At 33.9% G+C, this 8,957-nt stretch overlaps 1 pseudogene; it reads right to left on the bottom strand.

Annotated features, from left to right (window-relative positions):
- Window positions 1–953: 953 nt before the first annotated feature.
- On the bottom strand, window positions 954–1,616 carry LOC147641056 (uncharacterized; annotated as a pseudogene).
- Between the last annotated feature and the right edge of the window lie 7,341 nt (window positions 1,617–8,957).

Genomic DNA, 8,957 nt, shown 5'->3' with positions numbered 1-8,957 from the left:
CTTTTTCTTCATGGCACATTCCGCTTTGGTGTGTGGGTTATTGACAATAGTAGCATGTGAAGGTTGTAGAACCTCTAGCATGTCCTTGGACTCTTCTTCTTGAGTAATTTTCACAGCCTCTATGTCCATATCTTCCCATTCTTGGGAGTCTTCTTTCCACTCCTTCCATGTTGTTCACCATGGGATCTCTATTTTTCATCTTGTACTACTTGTACTTCCATGTACTATGCTTGTAAATATTACAAATGGTACAAGCTGGTGGAATAGTGCATTCCTCCTTGAGGTGACCTTTTTGTTTTCATTGGGAATAGAACACATTTTTACAAAAATCTGAGCCTTTGCTCTTTTTCATTTCTTGCATCAACTGCTTTACCTACTGCATCAATTCTCCAGGCTTGCTTGTGCTTTTCCAGTTTTTTTCTTTTTGTCTTTGTTTTTCTTTACCGCCGCCACTAAAGTGTCCTATGAAGAGTCACTTGAATCGTCCTCTTCAGTGACACTCTTCTTGGGCTTCCTCTTTTGTCTTCTTTCTTGACTTGTTGTTTATACCATTTTGGCAATCTCAACCAGTTCCTCGAACTCCTCTTCACAAGACAAATCAATGACTAAAACCCTTAATGCTTGTAACTATCTTAATTTTAAGAGTGTCAAGTAGGTTTGAGTTTATGGGCATGCAGCTGCTGCTCTTGCTTAGGGATAACTCCAAGGGGGTACTCAATCCACCAAGGACAATGGGTGCATTCCCATGTAGTAATACCCCTCTCCACCAAGGTAGTTGAGAACATAGTGTTCTCATCATGTGGATCTAGCCACTCTGCAAATGGATTCGTGCTCAATGCAATCCAAGATCCATCTATAAAAGAGAGCTCGTCATGCAATTCAAACCATAGATTTTAGATGACATAAGAAGCAAACTAACATATAATTAAATGGCTAGAGGATGAAATGTAACACTACTTGTATACAAGCCTCTTGCTTGAGAATGGCAACTCAGGCATATTAACCCTGTCAAAAACACTCTTCATGTTGCCTAACATGTGAGAGTATGCATTTATCACATGAATTTTGCATTGGGCTTTAAAATATCCCTCAAAACTCTTAGGAATTTGAGGCCCTTCTACCTCAAACTTGGTAATTTGAATGCACGCCTCATTAAACATACGTAGCCAATATGCTTCTTGTTTCATGTAAGATCTTAATTTCTTATATTCCCCAAATTGTACCTTTTGGATCTTTGACCTTTGTCAAAGTCATCATGTGCAATATTTCTTTTTGCCTACATAAACTCCAAACAAAACATTCAAGATTGAAAAAATAGATGCCATACTTTCAATATTGACATGAAGTTTTGGATTCAATATCAAGAGAGAAGCACAAACAAATTAAAGCATTGAACATGAGATTTTTAAGGACACCACATACCTCTCTACAGTTACCTTGGCAGAGCACAAGCTATACAGCTTGTTTCTTCTAATGCCAACCATGGTTTTGTCACTCCAATATCTATTAAAGAGCATAGAAAAGAACTCCTCCCCATTTGCAGGGTTTTCAATGCATAGGTATTTATAACCGCTATCTCGAAATTTCTCCTCCTCACGTTTTATGGACTCATCCATCTTCCTTTTCAACTCCTCACCCTCAAACCCATGACCAACAAGCTTACTCTCCTCATCCTTAAGAAATTGTTCCCATTTACCCTAAATGAAAATCAAACCCATGTACAACATTGCTAAATGAGATTTGATAAAAGAAGCAATTAAAACACTGTTGCGGATAGGTAATATTTCTTGAAAACGAGAAACATTTGGTATCTTTTAAAGATTCCATCAAAAAAGTTTAGTTTTTTACCTCTTTTTAAAAAGTGATCTACGCATGCATACAACACTGCCAAAAAACGATAATATTTTGAGCACTTTATATGTTTCTTACAAAAAATGACATGAAAAAAAGACTTCGTTTTGCTTACTTTTTGAGATTATAATTGAAAATCTAACAATAAGTTTTCAAAAAACATGCCAAAATAGAGACAATGTTTATTATTTCCATTTTCAATCCATTTTAAAAAATGTTACAAATGTAAAAAGAAGCTATTTTCTAAACATATAGCTTATGGCATAGTTATGGTTCCTCATAATCATTGCTACACCATCACTAGTTGATATGCCTTTCCCTGAGAAGGTAGAGGAGGCATCCTCTTCTTCACTATCTATAAATACATTCTTTTTCTTCTATGTGTACAATTGAAGCTTAGACTCCTTGGGTCATCTGCCATGTTAGCATGATTGAGGATGTGCTACAGAGTTTAATTATAAAAAACCATTTATATGATTATATTACAAAAGCATTATCTTGATACAGTTATTATCTTAATTATAAAACCCTATTTTGGCTCTTGACGAGAGTAGTATTAAAATCCATTTTGAAGCTCTTGAGTATCACAATTTCTTAATTGATAATATAGACTTTTTAAAAAAGAGTTCTTTATGTACATATGATTTTTAAAATATCATGAATAAGCTATTTAAAAGTTGTCTAATTTAAAAAAATAATTACACACTCATTTTTAAAGAAGATGTGTCCTTGATGTGACAAGAAGGGGTTAAATGGTAATTTTAGTTATTAAATGAGTTTAGAAAGCATGAAAAAGCTCGCTTTAAGAAACAAAAGTTTATACTTTCTAAAATATTTTTTGTAACAAGCAGGGACTTAGGTTTGAATCCTATTGGTTACTACACATGGTAAGAATGTTTTGGCTATAACATTTACGGCCAACTTAATGCTATGAGTAAGAACTTCTCAGCTAAGAGTTGATGTTTTTCATCAACTTGATACAAAACATCAACTTTATGAAAATTTGATATTTTGCATCAAGTTGATGTTTTTCATCAACTTGATACAAAACATCAACTTTATGAAAATTTGATATTTTGCATCAAGTTGATGTAAAACATCAACTTTATATGAAAAAGATCAACTTTTTTACAATACTTGATATTTTGTATCAACGTTATGCAAAACATCAATTTCCCACAAAACTTGATGTTTTGTATCAACTTTGAGGCAAAACATCAAGTTTTGTGGAAAAGTTTATGGTTTGTATCAACTCGATGTAACACATCAACTTTTTCATAAAACTTGATGTTTTGCATCAACTCGATGCAAAACATTAACTTTTAGGCTAAAAGTTGATGCAAATGCAAAACATTAACTTTTTCACACAAATTGATGTTTTACATCAAAGTTGATGCAAAACATCAACTCTACCACAAAACTAGATGTTTTGCATTAAGTTTCAGATGCTTCGGAGAAGAAAGTTGGAGGATAGAAAGTCGATTTTCACAAAAAACATGTTTTAGTGATTCCATGCGCGCTCGCATGCTCAGACAACCTATTCCATAAATTTTGAGTACCAACACAACTATGTTTCGATGCGATGTGCATATGTCACAAAGCGATTTGATGATGCAACAAATGGCTTTGTGTGCATACACATCGCATCAAAACATAGTCGTGTTGGTACTCAAATTTTATGGAATAGATTGTCTAAGCATCCCAACGCGACTATGTTTCAATGCGATGTGCATACGTCACAAAGCGATTTGATGGAAAAATCACTTTTACTACTAGGAAATCACAAAAAATCATCCATTCATTGAGACCTAAGAAGAAAACTTTAGAGCACCCTAGTTTCTAGAAACCAATTCCAGATGACAAGAAACACTCAATTCATAATATCAAGAATAAAACAAGCTGCAATATTAATACGCAAAGAGTGGAATACCAAGGCACAATGTTTTGGGCTTAACGAGCCTCAAACTTTATTTCAGTCTCCATCCATGAGTGCTGCTCTATGGTCAACCTCTCCATTATGCTTGCCTTGTTAGCCATTCCAAACTTTTGAAACATAAATATCTCTTGTCCCAAGTTTGGTGCATCGGTTGCTCTTGAGATTCTGCGTATTTAATTTATATGCATGTGTAAGAAAATTCAACTTCCCATAAACAATTATACCAAATACAAACTTACACATTAGTTGTGTCGAGGGCAAGTATAAGCTCACCCTCCTTTTTCTTCTCGATCTCAATAAATTGGCATCACACTCGCACATGATACTCTTCACGTTCAGAGTATACTTCAAAAAAACCAAAAGGAATTCATGAACAAAGATAGAAACATAGAATTAAGAAGCAACCAAGCACGCAATATAAGTGAAAACAAAGAAACCTAAATCATGAAAAATGTATGCCAAAATATTTACCTTCTTCTATCCTTTTTATCCATATCTTCAATTGATGATTTAGAAGGTCTTGCCTCGCAAATCCGCCCACTCTTCTGTGAGTTGACTTTCAAACACTTCCTTGATTCTTTGCCAAATAGGATCCCATGCATCAATCATCTCTCGAGTGATCAATTTTGTCTCGCCATGCCAGCCCTTGAGAGACACAACAAAAGAGCCCATGGTATGCATGTACGCAGCCCTATTAAACAAGGGAACAAGCCATGAAGCATCACTAACTTCCACTCTAACTGCTTCTATAGCGACCAAGCGACAAAAAGGAACCAAAGGAGACTCCAAGCCTTGAGTCACATTAAACTGACCCAAAACATCATTCATGATCCCCAATGATATTTGCTCTCCAAAATGTCAGTTGTGTTTTGGTTTAGAATCTGGCTCATGCCCTTCATTGTTATCTATGCCCCCACCTTCCATTGTAAATGTCAAGCTTCTTGAGGGTTGGCTTTGGGGGGTAGTATGTGTGGTTGTTTCCACTGTATCGTTAGGAGTGGCAACAAAAACATTTGAATCTCCCTCTATTTCTTGCTCTTCATCCATGGTCTCACCCTCAAAGGCCTCGTCATCAATGAAAGGACAATGTTTAAGCTTTCTCCCACACTTATTAGGAGAATTGTAGTGCATATTTCTAAAGGTGGCCTCTTCATCAAATACGAGTCTTTTTGTTAGAGGCACTGACCTCAAATTCATGACTTCTCGATCATGTTGGGACGCTTTCACCCTGCCCCTACGCATAGAGTGCTTTGGAGACATGTGAAAACTGTCAAAAGCATGTGGCCACAAAAATCACTAATTGCACATGAAAAAAAAAACATCTAATTGCACCTACTAATTGCACATGTGTGTTTTTTTAATGCATGGGAGTATGTGAGGATATACATAATAACCACAAGACTGCAATGCTATGAATTGGGGGTGCATGCAATGTTATGATAAGTACATTTTTATTTGTACATGTGTAAGTGTGTAAGCTTATACGTGTGTAAGTGTGTAAGTGTGTAAGCTTATATATATATATGAGTATGTATATGCTATGAATTGGGGGTGCATGCAATGTTATGATAAGTACATTTTTTTTGTACGTGTGTAAGCTTATATATATATATATATGAGTATGTATATACATATATATATATATATATGTATATAAAAAAATATGTAGATAGATGTAAATATATAATTATTTAAGTATGTAACTATGTAAGTATATAAATTTATTTGTATACAAGTATGCTTAAATATAAGTATGTAAGTATGCTTTATATGTATGTGTGTGTGTGAGGAATAAATCAATTAAAAGCCATCAAAAAAACATTCACAAAAAACCTATGTTCAGCTCTTTAAGTTTTTATCCATATAGATTTTATTTTCTTTATGCTTTTATCTTTATCTTTTTATCCATATATCCAAATATTTCTTTATGTAATATGAGAAAAACCAATATATCCAAATAATTTTGGACAAACAATTTGTTGTTGCAACAGTATTTATTTATGTCATCTGAATATATATATATATATATATATATATATATATATCCAAAAACTAAATAAATATTCCATATCCCGAAAAAAAAAATCTCGCAGCCATTGGCCATACTCTATGGCCACAATGGCCATAGCAAAGAGTAGCCAAATCACTTAAAAACCATTAAAAAAACCATCAAAATCACTTAAAAACCATTAAAAAAACCATCAAAATCACTTAAAAACCATTTAAAAAAACACTCATAAAAAAAAACTATGTTTTTATCTTTATGTTTTTTTCCATATAGATTTTATTTTCTTTACGCTTTTATGTTTATATTTTTTTCCATATATCCATATATTTATTTATGTAGTATGAAAAAAAATGAATTTATCTAAATTTTTATTTTGAATTTTGGACCAAAAAAAAAAACAAAACTAATATTGCATATCACAAAAAAAAAACCAAAAAAATGGCCAAGAGCGCGGATGGTTTGGCTACTCTTTGCCATGGCCATTATGGCTAATGGCTGGGAGATTGGCTTAGTGTAGGTACCTGGAGCGCGGCAGGGCCAGCTGGAGTGCGAGCAATAGCGCCATATGAAGGAGGAGGGAGGCGGCCGAGGGTTTTGAATTCGAAAAATAAATTATATTTTTTGTATACATATTGATATATAGTATTTTATATATAGGATATAGTAGTTATATATAGAGTTTATAGTATTAAGTAGTTATATTTTATATATAGGATATAGTATTTAGTATTTATATAGTAGTTATATTTATTAGATATATAGTATTTAGTATTTTATATACTATTTATATTTATCAGATATGGTATATACTATATATAAATACTATATATTAGATATATAGTATTTAGTATTTATTGTATATACTATTTATATTTATCACATATAGTATTTATATATAGTATATGGTATATTAGACATAGTATGTATAGTGTATAGTGTATAGTATATATAGTATGTATAGTGTATGGTGTGTGTGTGTGTGTGTGTGTGTGTGTGTATATGTATAGTGTATGGTGTGTGTGTGTGTGTGTGTGTGTGTGTATATGTATGTATGTATGTATGTACATATACTATATATATATAAATAGTATACATGTATATATATTAGGTATATAGGTATATATTCACCTTACTATATATATACACACATGCACACACACATAAAATTAGATATATAATATATATATTTATAGTATATTATATATGTACATATATATTTGTGATATTTAGCCCGTGTAGTACTAATTCTCTAACTTTTAAAGAAGGATATCATGTGGTATAAAGTAGCATATGTGGAGAATAAATGAAAGCATTTATTACAGTTATGTGAAGAATATATCCTAGATTTGCCAGATCTTGGAGATAATTTTGAGACTGACATTCTCTATGCAAATTAAAAGCGAAATGACATCTCTTAGAGGTTGCCCTCATAGCCATAACTTTTGAGAATAAGGGGAGTCCTCAAACTACTATTGTAGGTTTATTGATTGTGGAAGGTTGTCAACCCACACCATCCACCCCCTCTTCTCAGTTCTTTGAGTGGTGCTCTTTGAGTGGTTTGTATCTCTGCGGGAGTGCTATGGGGCTCACTGAAGATTCAATAACATGGAGGATAGGAAATGAAACTCTGGTTAGGCAAGTTCATTTGCGGGACAACAAACTTCTTCTTAGCCATTTTTTCTTATAGAGCCTTTTGCCTCCATGTCATAAGTTTGTTGCTCTAAAGGCAGTTATTCAAGTTGGTCAAGAGTGTATGGATGTGGAAACCCCTTCTCAGTGGGATGTTGAGGGGCATGAGCACTTTATGTTGGACTCCTCATTGTTAACTAAGTATGTTATGGTGCATTGCATGACTTCTTTGTATATTTCAGATAGCGATACCAATGATGGTCATAGCAAGAATCATCAAGCCATCAATGATTATTTGCAGGGTCACTCAGAAGGAGGACTATTGAATGATGGTATTGATCTTGAAGGACCTCCAACAAAAAATACCAAACATGCTTTTGTGAATCTTGAGTCTAGTGAAGAGGAGAAGCAACAAAAGCTACCTAAGTCAGTTTTGTCATGGATTTTGGAGAATCCAAGAGGTGTTCGCTTAAAGATTATGATACATAATTCTGAAAATATTAAGCAAGTGAAAGAGCTTCCCCGTTCTTACAATGGAAAAATTGCCTCCAACCTATAATAAGTTCAAGAGAATGGAGCAAAAATGTGACGGTCATTTGTGGACAAGACCACATAGAACTAATATGTCAGAAGATTGCATTGTACGTTTAAGTTATTGCTTGGGTTCACTGGAGTGCCATAGGATCACATGTCCTTATTTCATTAATAATAAAAAGTTTAATGATTCTTACTTCCATGGGTTTTTGGATAAACAAGTTAGCAAAGGCCTACTCTGTAAGGATGAGAGGAATAGCATTACATGTCATTATTGTTTTAAAAAAAATCTTTTGTAAATAGCCTTGGAGTTCCATGGTGTATTACATTTTTCCAATGGACTTGGGAATAACCCGATTTGATGGTGAACATCGGTGACCATTCATATGAGGTACAACGCCTGAAACCTCTAGGGTTGCAATAGAGAGAATAAGAAAATTGGTTTCATTAGTGTTGCGAGTGGACAAGAACAATGGTCCAAGAAGAGTACAAATGATTGTTGCTAGATAGTTTCTTGTTGATGCAATAGTAGGCAAAGAAAATGGAGACAGAACTGAGTAACATCTTAGAAGAAACGATTCCTCTTGTGCAAAATCAAAGGTGTGCTAGTAGTGTTAATATAGTACCAGCATTGTAATCCATGTATGGTGTACTTTTACCTAATTTAAGTGACTTGTTTATATGTACGTTTAAAACAATTGTAGCATGTGAGAAGAGGTTGCAAGCCACAGTGATTGGAGATGGATTTGATAATATGTTTCCTTTCTTCCACGGCAGTCACTTCCTGGGTTAGGGAGGATCGGATGAAAAATGTTTTCTTTTTAAAAATTCCACTAAGGGCCCTGGATCAAGTGTTGACTTGGTTAATCGCATGAGCCAAACAAAACAAGAACATGCAAACATTTCTTGAGAGAGTGTCCTCTAAAAATAACCCAAGTCCTTCTATGGTGGCACGTGTGGTCCAGGTTGCAGTGGCTCTAGTACACCCATGTATGAAGA

This window comes from Cibotium barometz, chromosome 2 (assembly GCF_041138505.1).
Source record: "Cibotium barometz isolate CiBa-2024 chromosome 2, ASM4113850v1, whole genome shotgun sequence".
In the NCBI taxonomy this organism is placed as follows: Eukaryota; Viridiplantae; Streptophyta; class Polypodiopsida; order Cyatheales; family Cibotiaceae; genus Cibotium; species Cibotium barometz.
This window is presented reverse-complemented; position numbering and strand designations above follow the sequence as displayed.